The following is a 19,165-nucleotide window of genomic DNA, read 5'->3' on the forward strand; positions in this document are numbered from 1 at the left end:
TGACATTCACAGAGGGAGGAAGAGCAGGCCGGGGAAGGGGACAGAATACCCAGGACAGATCCCGGCAGCGGGAGGTGCTGAGCTAAGTCCCCTGGGGATGAGATGCACCATGGTGTGGTGGGGACACGTGGCCCCATCGAGGACAACTGGTCTCCTGTAAGGTGTGCTAGTGGACAGCTGGGAGGAAGTGTGTCCGAGGGTCCTGAGGATGGGCCTGGGGCTGCCTCAAGCCAGCGCCCCCAGAGGGTGGAGCGAGCTCGTCCAAGACACCAGCACACGCTGGGCGGGGACAGCAGAGCTGAAGGCTGGAGAAAGAGGGACCAACAAACCTGACTTCTGCCTGGACCTGGCGGTGCGTTGGGCTTCCGGCCACCCCTGCCAATAAACTCCTTTCTTTTTTTAAGGCAGGACCAAGGGGACCGCAGCCCCTTGGGACCACCCTTGCTGTGCAGTATAGGGGAAGGATCGGGCATCAGCAGGGACACTGGGTTAGGTGGGCCGCAGGGCCCTTCGGCAGGAGCCTGGACGCCTGCAGCCCTGTCCTCCTCATGGTCTGCTCTGTCCCTGCCAGCAGTCTGCCCCAGGTCGGGACACGCTGTGGACAGGGCAGGTGTGCCTTTATACTTGAGACAACTTTCTGCCCCTGGCTTTGATGCGCTTTCCCTCCCAACAACCGGAGCAGCGGCTGGTTTTTGGAGGACCGTCCTCAAGCTGCTGAACCCTGCTAACTAGCACTGGCAGAGGGCAGGACACCGGGAAAGGTACTTTTCCTGTCCCTCAATGGGGCAACTCCACATCACTCACCGACACCTGCCCCGTAAGAAAGTCCCCAGAGCTCTTTACTTTATTTATTTATTTATTTGGTACTGGGGATTAAACTCAGGGGCACTGACCACTGAACCACACCCCAGCTCTATTTTGTGTTTTATTTAGACTCAGGGTCTCACTGAGTTGCTTAGGGCCTTGCCATTTCTGAGGCTGACTTTGAATTCCTGATCCTCCTGCCTCAGCCTCCCGAGCCGCTGGGATTGCAGGCATGTGCCACCACGCCCAGGTCTTTATTTTATTCTATCTTATCTTACTTTATTTTTCTGTGGGGCCATGGGTGAGCCCAGGGTCTGGAGCATGCGAAGTGTGCACTTGACCACCGAGCTACCTCCTCCTCCAGCCCAGGAGAGTCCAACTCCCTCCCCTCCACTCAGACTGCACTCCACATCCCTGCTGAGTTCGGGTCCCCTGTGGCTTTGCCTGTGACCATGCTTTAGCTTGACTTTCTCCTCTTTCCTGTCCTGTGTCCCCGGCTCCCTGTCCAATTTCCCTGGGAGAATTTTAATAAATCATTTGCACAAAATCGTGCACCTCGGGGTCTAGTTGTGAGAAACAGCCTCAAACGACTCTCAAGGCTGTATCTCCCATCTGGACTTGACTTTGAACTTCGGGGGTATCCACCCAACTTCCCCAGACGTGCCCACCTGGCTGTCCCACCTCAAACCCCATAAGGCCCAAATGGAGATCATCTTCTCCATCTCAAGATTGTTCCTCCTGGGTCCCTGTCCACCCACCTCCTGATCCTGAAATGTGAGGGCCATTCTCAACCACGCTGCTATGGCTCAGATATGCTTTGACCATGTACCCAGGGTCCTTGGGTTGGAAGCCTGGTCCTTAGAGTGACGATGTTGAGGCCTTTAAGAAGAGGGGGGCTTTGGCCATCGGCTGTACCATGGTTTGGAAGGGATTGATGCAGTTTTCCCAGAAACCTGGTTAGTTCTTCAGAGACAGTGGTTACAAAAGAGTCAGAGAAGCCCCTCCCCGTGCTGCTTGGTTCCCGTCTCACCATGTGATCTCTCTCGCACACTTACTCCTGCCATTGGGACGCCATCTGCCATGATGGAATGCAGCCACTGGGGCCCTCACCAGAGGCCAAATCCATGAGGTAGCCTGATCTTGGACTTTCAAACCCCAAAATTGTGAGACAAATAAACCTCTTTACTTTATAAAATACCCAGACTCGAGTATTTCACTATAGCAACAACAACAACAAAAAAAACCCCACCAGACTAATACACATGCCCCACCATCACCCTCCACCATCCATCCATGCACCCATCCCAGCTCCCGCGACTCTCCTCGCCATCTCTGGGCATCCTCTCTCCCTCCCCTGCAGCCGGTCTTTTGCTCACTACAGTTCACATCCAAACATCTGGCTGCACGTTCCCCTGCTCCATCTTAGTTGCCTTCATTTCCTTGGCTTGGGGCTTGGGGTCCTCTGGGATCTAACGGATGCCAGCTCTGGGCCTAGCTTCTGGCTGGCCCAGGGATGGAGGTGACACAGACCCAGCCCAACCCGGGTGACACACTTGGGAAGATGTTGCCCCCTGAGCCCTGCCTCTCCTCCACCCTGGTCTCTGGCCTTCGTTTCCGAGCGTGAATTCTCGGGCTTTAGTCACGTAGAAGGTTCTGGCTCTCCCCTCCCCACGGGTCGCTGCGCTGTTTACCGGTGGGTGTTTATGTTTTGACGGTTTCTAGCTGGGCTTTGGGCAGTCGGGGCGCTTTGACTGTTTTCCTGCTCCAGCGATCAGATGTGTCCTCTCGTGTCCTCTGGCTCGGCTCCTTGGACCTCCTCCGGAGCCCTCGTGTCTGACAGCCGGCTTCCTGGGTAACTTCTTCAAAAGACATCTGGATGTCCTTAGACCCTGCAGCGGGGCCGGAAATCCCTCCACAGGTTCCCCACTGCCACCTCCCCCGCCAGCATCCCTGGGAGCCATCTGGGGCCCCGGGGCCAGCACTCCTGGGCCTGCATCCACCAGGTCACACGGGCCTCCCCCAAGGCAAGGCCCAGCAGGGCTACCCGCTGGGCACCTGCCCGGGACCAGGCCCTATCGGCTGGACACCCCAACACAGCAGGAAGCAGCAGCCGTCCCCTGAGGAATCTGGAGGCTGGGAGCTACCACAGGACCCGCCTGGCGAGAGCATGGCACTGCTTCCTGGGTCCCCTAGACCATGGTGGAGGGGCAGGGGCTCGAGGCCAGGCCCTTGGCCTCCAGGGCTGCCCTCCGTCCAAATGGACACATGGACACAACCAGGTGTGCTTGGCGAGTGCCGAATGGAAAAGATCAACGTAGCATCTGCGGGGGTCCCGGGGCCCAAGGAAGGGCAAGGGACAGAAGCAGTTGGGCATATCCCTTCCTCTGCTCTGGTCCCCTCCCCCCTGTCCCAAAGGGTCAATGTCACTCTCTCCATCTCACTACCCAGGAGACAGAGCTCAGAGACATAAGGAGTTGGCCAAGGCCCTCCAGGCTACCAGGGGAGGAACCAGGGTAGGGACCCAGGGGACTGGGAGAGAGTGGCCCCTCTCAGCGCTACCTGGGGTCCTCCAGGAGACCACCGGGAGGTAGAGAGGGCATAAGCTGGAGGAGCCAGGGTAGAGGCCAGGGCAGAGGCAGAGGCTTCACCAGGCTGTGGGCATGAACTCTGTGGACGGGGCAGCCAGCAGGCATCCAGTCACGCGGATGGGAGTGCGGCCCCGGTTCTCCACCCAGGGATGGCTTTGGCGGGTCCTGTCTGTAGCCTCCCTAACTAACCAAGAGGACAGACAGATGGATGGGAGCATGGGTCTGGAGAGGCCACCAGATGTGTCCAGCACAGAGCTGGTGACCTGCTTGCGCCCACCTAAGAGGAGGCGGCCGCTGAGCTCCTTGTGGGCTCAGGGTCCTGAGCCTCTGGAGTGGCCGCTGGCGGCTGGCCGCTGTGTCCTGCCTGCTCTGCTTTGTCTGGGGCCGCACAGATGCCGGGAGGAAGGAGGAGGCGTCCCCAGCGGGTGCAGCGTCTGGAGAGGACTCTGTTTTTCCGAACCAAAGCAGAGACGGTCCACATTAGGGCAGAGCATGAAATCCACCCTAAGAGGTTCCGCGTGTCTCTGGGATGGGACCGCTTCCCACCACCACCATCTCATATCTGAGTGCTTTCCCTGGACCAGAGAGAGGACTTACACCCTGCCAAGCTCCCCTGGGCAGCAGAACAGTGGGGCAGACTGTGGGGCACCGGCTGCCAATACCACAGCAACATTTGACATCCCGGAGGCGGCTGGAGCCAGCCCGGGCCGTCACTCACTCTGCCTCCTCCAGGAAGCCCCGCCTGACTACCCCACTCGTCCCCGCAGGGTCTCACAGCTCCCCTGCCCACACGTGCTGGGTCAGACCCCACCTGGCACCTGTCAGGTTTTAGGATTTGCTGTTAATCCACGGTGTGTTTTCTAATCATGTCATTGATTTTTTTTCAATTATTCAACAAAGAGTTATCAAGTGTGTATTTGGGGCAAGCCCCGGGAACGTGGGCTTGTTAGAAACCAAGAAATCGTTTTACACACTGTCACAACCCCCAGACCCTCACAGACTGCAAGAGAGGTCGGTCAGGCAGGCAGACAATTAGATTAAAAAGATGAAGTGTCGCTGCTGAGAGGAGGTTGCTGATCAGGGAAAGGGCCCCAGAAGACATGACAGAATGTACCACTCTGGGGCTGGAGCAGCTCGGGCACAGACGGTGAGTAGGATAATGATGCCAATGTTTATTGAACATCTACTAGGTGCCAGGCCCTGCCAGAATGCTTCCCTCGCATTAATGCATTTGAAGATCACAAGTATCTGATGAGGTGGATGCTATTACGGTGATGACCCTGATGACCTCCACAGAGAGGGTAAGCAACTCGCCTAAGGTCACACTTAAACTTCATAACTCAGTGTTGGCTTCAGGCAGTCTGGCCCCAGAGCTTGTTTCTTAAACATGATAAGGTTCTGCCTGACTTGGATATATTACTGCCTTTCTTCCAGAGGATTGTGGACACGTGTCAGCCCCGAAATGTGATGTTTCCAACTCAAATAATCGACACCATCTCCCCCGACATCCCACCCGCAGCAAAAAAATTAGAATAGTCACGCCGATCTTGTTCTCTCGTTCTCCCTGTGAATTCTTTCTCCAACAAAAGCACAAGCCCCTCCTTAGGCAGGTCTGTCTGTTAGGGTCCTCCAGGGATCCCTTGTTTGGGGCCCGTCTGGAAGTGGCCCCAGCCCCAGCAATCTTTGCCGAAGAGCTGACTGGGGCCCCGCCACAAGACACCTGAGCTGCCAAACACCCAGAGGCTGGCCAAGCGGTGAGCCCAAGTGTGAGATTTTCCAACTCAGCCTTGAGCCTGGCCTCCCCAGGAAAGATGAGCTCACCCGGGGTCTCTCCTGCCTCTCATGGGCTCTGAACTCCAACCAGCGCTGGAGCCCCTTCCAAAGTTCTAACTCAAAAAACCTGTCTGCTCACCCCGGCCGAAGAGCATGTCCGCCACGCACGGTCAGTGCTAAGGAATGGCCCCTGAGGCCGGCTCGGCTGCAGCCCAGGCCCAACCGCGGGGCCTCAGGCATGGCCTCTCCGAGGAGGACCTGGCCAGGGCTGGTTCTGGGGACTGTGTCTGGAGCCACAGGCCAAGCTGATTAGCTAAGGTGAGACTGAGGCCCGGAGTCGGGAAGGAGTCCAGCGAAACTGCAGAGGAGGAAGGAAGATCTGGACTCCCCTGGCCCCGTGGAGTGGCCGTGGGGCTGGAGGGGAGGGGGAGCTCCCCAAGACCTTGCTCCCCCATCCAGCAGGGTTGCTGAAGGCCAGAGGAGTGGGCATCTGGGGGACAACAAGAGGACAGTTGGGCAAGTTGTGGATTTTGAAGGGCCTTGGGAGATATTCACTGGGCACCGATCATTGTTCACACTGAAGAGAAGGCAGGGCTGCAGGTAGAGCCTTGGATGCCATCTTAACTGGACTGAGGACCAAAGCCTTGGAAAAGGATGTGCTGGTCAAGATGGACCACCTACATCCAGTGAGACGATGCCCAAAGGCTCTTTGGGAAGGTCCATCTGGGGCTTTTGAAGCGTCAAAGGAGTGATAAATGAGGATTCCGAGAGGCAAGCTCATGGAATCCTTGGGAAGTGTGATCCCAAGAGGCAGGGTTTGGGATATTTCCTGACACCCATAATCAATTCTGATTCTCCAGACACCACTGGGCGCCCAACACTGAGACTCAATCCTGACACTGACTCCGAATCATGCTGACCCCACAGTTGAAGGGCGCAGTCCCATGAGCAGTGTGTCTCCGCTTCAGGGACCAGTCCCAAGTCTCAGGTCACCTTCTGACCAACCAGCTGTGAATCAGGGCCTTCCCTGACCTGTCCCCACCTGAAACCATCGGGTAGAAGAGCTCAAGGAACTCAAGGAAGGCTCTGCAGACGATTCCCAGCTCCTTCCCTAGAATTCCACCAAGAATGGCCAAGTGGGTCGGGAGCTTCCATACCCTCCCAGAACCCGTTGTTTAGGGAATTCAGGGAGGTTTCACTCCACAGGCATGAGAGATTGGGTTGCTGGCATTGGTGATTGGACTCGGCCTGCACCCCTCTCCCACTCCAAAGGTGGAAGTTCAGGAGACGAGGCTAAAAGTTCCAGCCCTATAATCCTGACTGGGTCTTGCTGGTGGCCAGTCCCCATCCTGAAGCTATCTACACCCTGGCCTCTGGCCATCTCATTAGCACGCAAAGGGTACCGTTAAGCCACCCGCCAGAGATTCCAAGGCCCTTATGAGCTACCCACCAGAAGCCAGGGACAATGACCAAATATACATTTTCTTATCATGTTACAGAGGCCAAACCAGAGCTCAGACCTCTGGGTAGAGAGGAGGGCACCCTGTCCTGAACATATTCCAAAGAGAAGTAGGTCCGTCCATCACGTCCACCCAGTGGACCCACAGGAACACTTGGAGAAGCTCTCTCCACAGCAGCCCCAACTAGAAACAGCCCACACGCCCGTCGGCAGATGAATGGGTAACAGTCACGGGATGGCCCTGCAGTGGAACTGCCTCAGGAATAAAAAAGAGAAATGAACCTGAGCTGCGTGCACACCATGGAGGAATCCCCAAATCTAAGGCAAAACCAAAGTCGTCAGAGTGAGAAGAGGGCCCACTGCTTGGCTCCGTTTGTTCAAAGTCCTGTGACAGGAAAATCGAATCTGCAGGGATGTCAGTCAAAATGGTGGGCCCCTGAGACAGCAGGTATTGCCTGGGAGGGGACAGGGAGGAGCCCAGACCTCTGTCTGGGGTTCTGACCCGAACGGTGACTGCAGAGCACAGACATGTAAAGGTCATCACAGTGTGTGCCTAGGATGGGTGCATTTTGCTATTTGTAAATTTTGTCTCAACAAAAATACAAAAGAGAGAGAGAGAAGGGGGGGGGGAGTGGGATCACAGAAAATGGTGGAAGAGAGCATTTTAAAGAATCAGTCCCTCCATTGAAACAACCATAAACCAGTAAAAAAACAATTTCAACACTTTTTTGCAATTCTGGAACATAATTCCAATGGTGCAGCTGCAGGAGAGTTATTTTAAAAAAACAAAAGAGCAACTGCATTTTGGTAGCAGAAAACCAAGGCCTTTCTCACCAGCCTAATGACCCTGGCCCATCATGGCAGCCGCTGTGGGGACAGTGGCCTGTGTTGCTGCTGTGGCTTTCTGGTGCCAGGTGCTGATGTGGACCTGGTCTCTAAAGTCCCACAGCCCTGTTGGGACCTGTCTGGGGTCCCCTGAGGAGTGGCACAGGGGATGACATTGGTTGGCCCTGTCTCCCTCAGGCTGAGGCGGGCTTCTGGGCCACAGTGGTCTCTGGAGGAAGATGGAAATGACTTACACATCGTGCCCTCCTGGAGCCAGAGAGGGCACACAGGACAGAGGTGGACAGAGTCTGAAAAGGAAGAGACCAAGAAGGAAGAGAAAGACTCAGGAGGACCATCAGCCTGGAGATGCATGCCCAGACTGGGAAACGTACTCCGGATGACGGGAGAGACCCTCGGCGTCTATTTCTGCTCGGCCGACGGGCGTCACACGGGCAGGAAGCGAAGGCTAAGGCAGAGCTGTTCACCAGCCGGCTCAGCAGTGCCCAGTGCAGGACTTACAGGAAAGACCAGGACAAGGCTGGTTTTTTTTAATCATCTTGTCTCCAGACCTATAGGAAAATCTCCATCAGATCCCTGGCTGGCCACTGAGGTGATGGAAAGGAGATTTTAGGGACCACACTCAACGAGAAAGACAGTCTCTATGAAAATAATTCAGAAAAACCACTAAACAAATGGATTATTGAAGCCACCGAAAATCAGCAAAAGCAAACCCACATGAGGGGGAAAACCTGATTTTCACAGTTACCACACCATAAATATTTTAAATGTCCAGTTTTCAGCCAAAAAAAAAATTATAATGCATGGGTTGGGGCTAGGGCTCAGTGGTAGAGCACTTGCCTAGCATGTGTGAGGCACTGGGTTCCATCCTCAGCACCACACAGAAAATAAATGGAATAAAGTTATTTAAAAATTGTAACACAGCCAGGCACAGTGGTGCACACCCGTAATCCCAGGGGCTCGGGAGGCTGAGGCAGGAGGATCGAGAGTTCAAAGCCAGCCTCAGCAACAGTGAGGCGCTCAGCAACTCAGTGAAACCCTGTCTCTAAATAAAATATAAAATAGGGCTGGGGATGTGGCTCAGTGGTTAAGTGCCCCTGGGCTCAATCCCTGGCATCAAAAAAATAAAATTATAACACATACCAAGAAATCAGGAAAGTATGGCCTATTTGTGGGGAAAATACAGACAGAAATGACCCCGGCATTTACACTGTGGTACACATTGTAAGTCATCTAGGGACAGTTTAAAGTATACCGAAGGATTTGCTTAGGTTCTATGCAAATTCTGCCTGTTGAATCCAAAGGATTTGAGCATCTGCGGATTTGAGTCTCTTCAGGAGTTCCTAAACTGATTCCCCATGGACAGAGGGAGGGCTGCATCTAGAGCAACTCAAATTTTCATGCACAAATGGGAATCACTACCGTGGGCTTTGGAACTCACCTTGAAGGGCCGGGCATTAAAGGCTTAGAACACAGCTTGGTGCTTGGTGGTGGGTCAGGTGGCCCCGGAAGCCAGAGAGTACATAGATATGGTAAAGAGTGGACTCCAGCAAGAGATGGGCCTTCTGAACACCAGTGAAGGCCCCAGGGAGGCACATAGGAGCAGTAGTGACATCAGCATGGCTCCTTGGAAGGAAGACGGCCCGGAAGAGAGGATGGGTGCGGAAGGCTTCCCAGGGTGCACTGCAGTGGGGATCCTCTGAGTGGGAGCCCCCAGGCTCCTGCATTAGGAGCTTGGTCTGCAGTGTTGGGAGGCAGTGGGACTTTAAGAGATCTCAGAAGATCTTCACCTGAGCTGGGCACCGAGGTGCACACCTGCAATCCCAGCAACTCAGGAGGCTGAGGCAGGAGGATGGCGAGTTCAAAACCAGCCTCAGCAACTTAGTGAGACCCTGTCTCTAAATAAAATATAAAAAGGGCTGGGATGGGGCTCAGTGGTTAAGCACCCCTGAATTCAATCCCCGGTACCAAATAAATAAATAAATAAATAAGGACAGCTGGGTTGACTCAGGGTCACAGAGACCCTGCCACTTGACTAGAGCCACCACCGCCTGAGAGCTGCTGAGTGAGGGTCAGGACCTCCGGTCATCTTTTCTCCACTCCATTGCCACCCACAGGTCCCAGCCCTGCCCTGGGCCCTGTATCCCACTGGGTCCCGAAATCAAGTTCCCTCCTAAGGGATCTCCATGTTCCCAGGAAGGACAGGGAGGCTCAGCGCTGGTTCCACAGCAGGTGAGAAGCTGAGCCAGCTCCTGGTCCCCAGGCCCCTGCTGAACCCCATGCTCCAGGCCCGGGGGCTGACAAGGGGATCATGGAGTTTGGGGCAATGCCAAAGTCAAGGTCCCCCAGACCAGAAAGGCCTATCCTCTCCTAGGTGGGTCTTTTCTCCCTCCTACGGGAGATAGAGGTGGTGGGCCAGCTGGTTCCCCTCCCCGGGGAGCATCCTGCACTCGGCTCAAAGGCACACAGTTCTGGAAGCCCTGAGCAGGCTGCTTCATGGTAGGGGCACTGGGCATAGTGACAGGGAGCAGAGGGGACATTCTAGGACAAAACATTTGTAGCCTCTCCCCCTTGGCCCCTGCATTCCACTCCCTCCCTCCCTGGAGCCTCCCAGCAGGGCTGAACAGGGTGGTAGTTGGCGCTCACAGCCATGCGCATTCTCCCCAGGGCGCTGTCAAGATTAAATCAACATTTTTTCCGTTTCCCTTTATTGCGAATATATTGAATGCTCAAAACCGTCTCCACTGGCTCCTCCAGCCCTGTTCCTCAGCTTGGCTCAGCGGGGGGAAGCAGGTCTCACCCCCCCCCCCAGGCTTCAGAGGCCCTGCTGTCCCTAGAGACAGAGTCCAGTGCCAGCGCCGCCCAGGTGCGATCCCCTGACTCCGCCTGCCCTGTCCCTGGCTGCCAGCCCTCCTGCTGCCAGGTCCTCATGCTCTCTGCCCTCTCCCATGGGCTCAGAAATCCCAGAGGAAAAAGAATTCCCATACCCGCCTGTCATCGGCCAGTGACAAGTACGCTCAGAACTCAGCCTTGCCAGGGCCCGGAGCAGAGGGACGGTGACATCATCCCAGCGAGGTCTCGGGAGAGGACTGAGACCCTCGGGGGAATCATTCATTCACTTGTTCAGTAAATTCTTGCTGGATGCCGCCCCTGCACGAGGCCCGAGAAGGCCTGACATGGGAACAGCTGGGCTCTTGCGTCCCCACCCAGCAGCGCCCCGGCAGGGCAGCGGGTGCCCAGCACAGGAAGCACAGGTGGGGCAGGAGCTTGGAGGGCTTCACCCTGGAGGGACGAGGGACTTGGGCGGAGCTGGTCGGAGACAGAAGGAGAGGTATATTCCAGAGGAGAGCAGGGGCATGAGGCGGTGAGGCATGCTGTGGGGGAGGGCCTTGGGGGTGGGAGTGACGGGCCTGGAAAGGTGGCCAAGGACCACACCACAGAGGGCCCGGTGGGCAGTGGGGAGCCAAGGAAGGGCCCGGAGCTGGGGAGTGGCAGGGTCAGGTTGGAAGTGGCAGGAGCTCCCCCCAACCCCCTGTGGTGGGCCCAGTGGAGAGGCAGATCCAGCCCAGTGTCCAGGGGACAGTGAAGGGGTGTGACCACAGCCCAGGCCACAGCACACGGAAGAATAAAATCAGGGGTAATGGGAATCAGCCTTGGTCAACCTGCAGGACGAGGGTGGGCGTGGGGGCAGGAGGCGGTTTAGAGGATGTGGCATCTCCACCTGCATGCTCGGGGCACTGGGCGCCTTCCCTGGAAGGAGCCCTGGAGACCAGCAGGGCAGAGGCAGCCCTGGGCTTGAGTGGAGGCCTGTGGGCCCTGGGGGGATACATCGAGCTGGTGGCTGTGGACATGCTGGCCTAGAGCCCTGGTGAGCATGTGGCTGGCAATCAGGGCACAGTGTTGGTATCGAGTCACAGGAGCGGGGAACTGACCCTGGAAGAACAAGAAGAGGGTCTGGGATGGGGCCTGAGGCCACTACTCAGGAGGGGTGAGAAAGAGGGGCTGGGAGCAGGGCCCGGGCAGGCAGGAGGGCAGGTGGGCAGGGGCTTCGTGGTAGGAGGGTCAGCACTTGTGAGCCCAGAGGCTGGGGGTGGCCAGCAGGCTATGGCCGAGGGGGACCAGCCGCCCTGTGCTGCACGGACCTCTGCAGCATCTAAGTGTCCGTTTGTCCTCAAAGAGCAAGGACAGGGGCCTCGAGTTCTGGAGAAGTGGACTGCGAAGAAGGTGGGGGGAGGGGAGCGCAGAGCGCGCTGAAGAAAATTAGCTGCAGACCCAGGAGAGAGCCGGGGTCCTGGAGGGGCCATTTTAAATCTTCAGATGATGGACAAATCTTAAGTTTGGAAGGGGCGACGTGCCAAGAGCCAGAGACGTCCCAAGAGCGAGAGACATCCCAGTGGGTGTCTGAGCAAAAGTCGGGCACTGGAAACAGCCCAGACCAGGAGGCAGGAGACCTGGGTGCCAGCCCCGCACTGCCTCGGACTGCCCGTGACCTGGGGCTGACCCCTCTGCCCTCCAGCCGCCCCTGCCCCACCTGCAGGGTGGCCTTGGCCCCCAGACCCTGCAGGACATGCGTGCCATGTGGCATTCCTGGGACTCAGACGGTTCCAGGATCCTAAGACTCTATAACATAGTTTCTGTGCTGTGCCAGGGATGGCTGCGGCCGCCCATCGCCCCCTCCCAGAGTCTCTGTCTGCCCATCCCGCCGCCAGCGCGCCATCCCTCCCTCTCCCCATCCACTCTGGGCATGGCCAGCCTCGAACACGTCCCAAGCGAGCGCTTGGCAGGCCGGGGTGTGATTCATCCCCTCCAGCCGGCTTCGTGGCCAGCCTGGCCGCCAGAGTATGCAGAAGAAATTCTTGGCCTCACCGGTCCGGATTAGCAGGGCGGGGGCGGGGGCGGCTGGGCGGGGGACGGCAGACTGTGTTCTCCCTTCCCCACCAGGCGGGGGGCGATGAGGCACGAGCCTGTCTGAAGTGGCCGCCAAGCTGGCCAGGGAGGGAAATGGCCCCATAAACCAAGGCCACGTCTGGGACCCAGACAGCAGGGCTTGGGCGGGGGCGCTGGAGGAGGGCTGCTACCTGCCCCATGTCCAGGAGTGCGTGGCCGGGAAGCCCAGGCAAGCAAGGCCCTGACCATCTTCCCTGCGAGTCCCTGTGTACCCCCTCCCCATGCCGCCTCCTCCTTGGGGGAGCCTGGAGCACCCATCTTTACTTTGCAGACCCCAGGCTTGAGAGCTTAGAACCTGCTTCTGACCAGCCAAGGGGCAGAGCCACTCTGCAGCCTCAGTCCCCCTCTTCACACCCACCCAGGTCCCCACGTCCCCACCAGGGCCAGCCCCCACCCAGAGGATCCTGGGTTCTGCTCAGACAGGAGCTTCCAAAACAGAACTGTTCCTCCCCCATCAGAGGATCATTGCAGAGTAAGACCAAGTCTCCCCAAAACAGCTGTCTCAGGTCAGACTGTGCCCTCCCAACGCCCTCCCTGGGGCCACCACCAGGCCAAGGCTGTGCCTTGCCCCTCAGACCAGAATCCCCAGGGCAAGGCCTGTCTCTCCCTCAGGAGTAACCAGAGAGGACCAGGTGGTGAAGGTGGGCAGCCCAGGGAGGAGGTGAAGGAGAGGGCTGGGGCCACACACACCATGCGGTCCCTGGTCCCCATAGGGATTTGCTGTACAGAGGACAGGTGTGTACATTTCCTGGCTCGGGGCAGGAGGCCTGGCCTTTTCCTCTGGCTTAGGGCCTCTGGGCAGGGAGGAGCAGATGGGCCCAGGGCAGGGGCAGCTCTACCGCTCTCTGTGAGGTCTCCATGACCCCCATACCTGCCCCATGCCTGATGGTACTGCCCCCCAGCAGTCATCACCCCTCCAGATGCTTGAGACTCAGAGAGGTCAGAGCAAGGGGCTCAAGCTCCGACTCCCTAACATCAAATCCCACCCCCCACACATCCTGGGCTTTTCTGAAGCCAGTTTTCTTCATCTGGAAAATGGGGACAGTGGCACCTCCATCAGGGGGTCCCTGGAGTAGGTGAGATGGGTTTGTGAAGATGCCCAGTAAAGATCCAGGTGGCACAAACTCCTGGCAAGCTCTGTCCTCTCACTCGGGCACAGTGACTCCTAGTGACCGCAGGGCCAGTCCAGCCTGTCCCTCCATCCTCCATCCACCCAGGTCCTCCAGGAAGTCACTGAGACAGGGCAGCAAGCAGGAGCGGGGAGCAAGCAGACTGACCTTGGATGGCCACCTCGGTGGCCTGGGGGGAGGTGACGGGCCTCCCTGGGGCTAGCATCGCAGCCCCCAGGGCTTCCTCATGAGTCTGTCCTCTCCCCAAGCCTTGCCTGAGCAGCTGGCTAAGGCCCCTCCCCAGGGACACCCAGGGCCTGTGACCAGCCCAGGAGAGACGGGATGGGTGGGGGCTTAGTTGAAATCCTGGCTTTGCTGTGTCCCCCCAACAAGGCACCGTGCGGGGTACTTCACTTGTCCAAACCTCAGTTTTACCATCTGCAAAGGGTGATCATCAAACCTGGGGCTTTGACCCAACGGCCTGACCATCAGCAGCTGAAGCAAAGAGCAACAGATGCAGACATGGGCTCAGTCATGTCCCCCATCTCCAGGCCCCTCGAGAAGCACCCAGTACCCCCGAGTTCCTGGCCCACACCTCTGCTGGAGAGGGGCAGGGATCCTGGGCCTCCCCAACACCTGCGCGGGGCCTGAGGAGAGGGACAGAGCCCTGCCAGGCCCTGCATATGCTTCCAGCCCAGAGTCCAAGCTGAGACCTCTCCCCACCAGGGCGCCCCGCCAAGTCAGCTGTGCCTGGGCCAGATCCTGAGGACAGCTGGCCCAGACCGGAGCCCAGGGACGGAGCTCACTCCCTGTCCAGTCCTTAAAAGTCCACCAGCTGAGCTCCTCTCCTGCCCGGAGGGCCTGCGTGTGCAGGGCTGCATTCCCCGCATGCCACAGAGTGGGAGCTGGCTGGAGGTCTCCCCGGAAAGTGCCTGGCTCCAGACCATTCCCTGGGAAAGGCCACCGCAGGGACCTGCAGCCATGCGCCTGCGGCTGCAAGGCCCCAGCCGTGGGGGGCGCTCAGGGCTCACTGAACCTGCACCGCCAGGGTCGAGGGGTGCTAGGGAGAGGGCAGTGAGGGTCAGGAAGCAAGGCGCGGAGAAGGGTTTCAGGCGGGAATGCTCAGCAGGGACCCAGGCCTCCTGGGTCCCCTCCCTGGTCACACTTCCCCTTGCACAGGGCACCATTCTACCTTGGCCCTTTCTCTCCAGGCCTCTAGCACAGAATGGCCCAAGCCTGGGTCCCCTCTGAGGACATCTCACAAAGCCAGACAGTCCAGGTGGGAGAGATGATGTGGACACAGCCGTGTTCAGGCTCTTGAGCTGTGGAGGGCACAGGGACTCTCTCTGGAGGTGCTCTGGGTGGGAGCTGGTCCTGTCGGGCTTGAAGGCGAAGGAGCCAGATAAAGAGGCCTGGCCATGGGGCAAGGGGGGCCTGTCTAGGATGGGTGTGTGGCAGGTGTCGGGAGAGGGCAGGGCAGGGCTGAGAGGTGGACAACGTTGCTGTCACAGCCATGTCACACCCATGAATGCCTTTGAGCAAGCAGGGACTCCACCGAGAAGTAACAGGGACAGACAGGCTGTAGGTGGGGAGGAGGGTCAGCGAGAGAGTCCCAGCACTGACACTGTCCCCAAAGGCCAGGGGAAGGAAGAGCGGCCCTGGGACCTACTGTCTCCTCATAGTGCCAAATCTTCTAGGCTGCCACATGCACATGGCACAGCCCCACACACTTACACACACACTCTCACACTCACACACTTTCGCACTCACACACACTCACACGCCCCACACACCCTCACACACACTCTCACACACACACTCACACTCTCACACTCTCATGCACACACACTCACACACCCCATGTACTCTCACACACACTCACACTCTCACAGTCTCTCACATACACTCACAGCCACACACACTCACACTCACACAAACTCATACACACACACTCACACTCTCTCACACACACTCACACACACACACTCACACTCTCACACACTTACACACTCACACTCACACACACACTCTCACACACTCTCTCACACACACACACTCAGTGGAGGACTGGCTCTAAGAGGGGATAGGGGTCCCTCTGGCCATCCTCTGCTCCATCCAGGCCCCAAGTCCCATCCACCCAGAGGGCCTATGTCCCCTGGGCCTGCTGAAGACGGACTCGCTACTCCCCATCCCCATCCCCAACCTCATTCTCCAGGACCGCTGGTTGCCTTGGAAACTGTTTAGGCACAAATACTCCGGGACCTGTTCTGGGGGAACATGGAGAAGAGCAGGCAGGCTTGGGAGAGGCCAGGGGCACATGGGGTACGGGGCCCTCCTGGTCACCAAGTATCCCTGGTCCCTGGGGAAGGGCAGGCCAGAGCTGAACTGCCCTTCCCAGGGCCCAGAGCTGGGGGTGCCAGAGAAGATGACCGCACAGCCCTGGCCTGCCCTGGCCTGCCCCTGGCGCTGGACCTCAGACTCTCCAAATGCATCAGTGGCCTTGGTGGCTCCTTTGACTCCAGTCTCCAGCCTTCGTGTCCTGAGCTGCAGTCGGGACTCCCCTGGGGCAGAGAGGTCTGGAGGCCGTTCTTGCTCAGCCCCTCCAAGAAGCCCCTCTCCATGTGATCCCCATGGGAAGGTCTGTAGGGGTGTCGTCAGGGGCAGGGCAGCACTGGGGACAGAGCCTGGAGGGGCAGGGTGGGAAGGAACTTGGAAACTCTTAGAACCTCGACAGCCCCGTGAGTCAGTGAGCAGATGGAAGTGGTTAGGCCCTGGCAGGAGGCGCAGCGGCCGAGATGGCAACCGCATGCGTGCGGGGAGCTCAGGGCTCGGAGCTCAGACACCCACTGAGACGGGTGGCTCCCCCAAGCCCACACATCTTCAGTTCCTGGGATTGGTGTGCAGGTTTGAGGTCCTCAGCCAGAGTGTGCCCACGAACTTATGTGCTGGGGAGCCCAGGGGGCTGGGTATGAGAGCCTCAGGCCCCAAGAAAGGGAGAGCGCCCCGGGTAGGAGCTGCCCTGCTGCCGGATCAGTACTGCTCTGTCCAAGGGAGGAAGGTCCCCACTGCCTGCCTCCTCCCCATGCCCAATAGTCCTCCTTCTCAGAAGGACCTGCCCGACAGGTGACAAACACCCCAACAATGCAATCCTGTCCTCTGCCCATGGAGGCTTCTGGGAGGGGGACCTACAGGGAGCCCATAGGAGAAATGGGGGTCTACAGGCTCAGCTGAGGACAATGCATGGACACAGTGATCAGGAGATCGGCAGGGTCCTCACAAAGGATGCAAGGCAGACCCTAGGAGAAGACAGGATGGGCAAGATCAGAGAACCTCAGCACAGGCCCTGTCCCTGCAGCAGTGGGCTTGGGAAATGGCTTAAAGCAGAGAGGATTTAGATTCTAGAAAGATCACTCTGGTGGCCTGTGATCAGGCCAGGATAAGCCTAAATTAGGGGGCAGCAGGCAAAGAAGAGGGGACAGGCACCAAAGGACTCAGGAGGTGAAATCTATAGGATTTGATCACGAGGGACCCAGAGGTGTGGAGGGGAGGCACCTGGAAGGCTGTCATGCTCCTGTGAGCGGCAGGACAGGAGGAGCTCCCGGTCGAGGTAGAGATGGAGGTGGAGGAGCAGGCCATGAAGGCAGAGCTAGCCTGGGGCAGTCACTGGGCTTCCCTTGAACCTGACTTTGCAACATCTGGGACATCTCGGTGGAAAGTCCCACGAGGGCCATCAGCACAAAACTGTCAGCAAAGCCCTTAATGAGGATGAAGGTCTTGAACACAAGGCCAAAGAGCTCTGTTTTCTCACAGATAAGATGAGACTCTAATCAGGCAAGTGACAGTCACATTTAGCATTATTGGGGCAGTAAAGAGGGAGCTGGTTCAGACAGACACTGGAGGCAGGGAGACCAAGGGTGAGGAACTGAAATCAGTCCCCCTAGAAGCCAGGACCCAAGCAGTTGTGGGGCCAGGAAAAGGGTCACAGGGCCTGACAGCCTGGTAGCAACTGACCGAAGCTAACTGTCGCAGGTGGATCTCCCTTCATGTAAGTGGAGTCTTGACAAACCGGTTTGAAAATGATGCTCATGCTGTGGTCTACGTCTAATCCTATTTTAAATGACCCAATCCAAAAAAATTAAGAAAATTTTATTTACAGTAGCATAAAAAAAATAAAATAGTTAGTGGGAAAATGAACAAAAGGAACACAATTCTGTATGCTGAAAAAAAGTATCATTGAAAGAAATCGAAGATCTAAACCAGTGAAAAGAAATCCCATGTTCATGGATTGGAAGACTTCATATTACTAACATGACTATTCCATCCAAAGCTGAGGATGATACTAACAAAAACAGATCCCACACAATCCCAGTCAAATTCCCAATGATGTTTTCTGCAGAAATGGAAAAACCCTGAAAACTAAATGTTACATGAAATTTCAAGGGACTCTGAGTGGCTGAAACAATCTTGGAAAAAGAACAAAGTCAGAAGATCACTTTCCTTGGCTTCAAAACTTAATGACAAAGCTGCAGCAGTCAAGAGAGATATTTACTGGTCTAAGGATAGACATATAAATCAGAAATAAAATTGAGAAATAAATCACTAGGTTTAGGGCCCATTGGTCTTTGACAAGGGTGCCAAAACCATTCAACAGGGAAAGAACGGTCTTCACCACTGAATTTGCTGGGACAAATTCCACCTGTGAAAGAGGGAAGGTAGACCCTACCTCACACTATATACAAAAGTTCATAAAATGGTTTGAAGACCTGAGAGTAAAAACTAAAGCCTGTAAAACTCTTAGAAGAAAACATGGACATCGGATTTGGCAATGGTTTCTTAGATGTGATACCAAAAGCCCAAGAAATAAAAAAAAAGCAGGTGAACTGGACTTCATCAACATGAAAGGCCTCAAAGGACACAAATGAGAGCAAATATTTGCAAATCACATTTTAAATGACTTAGAGACTCCTCTTAGAGCCTTCTCCATGGGGGGGGGGGTGAAGGAAGACCCCACCTTCATGTGCAGAAGGCAGGTCGGTTTCCTGCCCTGCCCTGATTCATAAAGTAAGTTTGCCCCAAATCGACCTACTCCTCTAGGAAATTAGAGGAATGAGAATTGGGGGCAGTGGGAGGAATCGGGGACACTTGTCCCCAGGGCAGCCACAGCTCTCTGGGAACTTGCTCACAAATTCCCTAAATTCCCCCATATTAATTTTAGAACTAGTCCTCGAAACCCAAGGAATCCAAAGGACGGCTCAGTGCCAGTGCGGGCAGCTCTCAGCAAGGGGACAGCATGAGGGAGAGGCTGTCCGAGCTGGCCTGGTCTCCCAGCCAGGCCTCGTCCATGGGAAGGTCACGGGAGGCACGAGCCGGGGCCAAGCCCCGTGCAGGGTGCGGGCCCAGGCAACAGGCCAGGAGGTCCTGAGGCCTGAGGCCTCCATTCCCACTGACATCAGTGCAAGGTGTCAGGGGGCCTGAATCATCGGGGCTGGGGCCAGCCCCCTCCCGGGGGGAGGACATAGCAAAGACATGAGGCAGCGTGAGCCAGGCAGGCGGCCCCGGGCTTGGCTGGACACAGAGACTGTTTTATAGAATTAGCGAGTGGGACTCGCCACAGGGGGAGGTGGAGATGTCATGGTCCTGGA

The sequence above is a fragment of the Marmota monax genome, unplaced genomic scaffold, assembly GCF_021218885.2.
Source record: "Marmota monax isolate L192 unplaced genomic scaffold, Marmota_monax_Labrador192_F-V1.1 WCK01_AAM20220418_F8-fsc00237, whole genome shotgun sequence".
Classification (NCBI taxonomy): Eukaryota; Metazoa; Chordata; class Mammalia; order Rodentia; family Sciuridae; genus Marmota; species Marmota monax.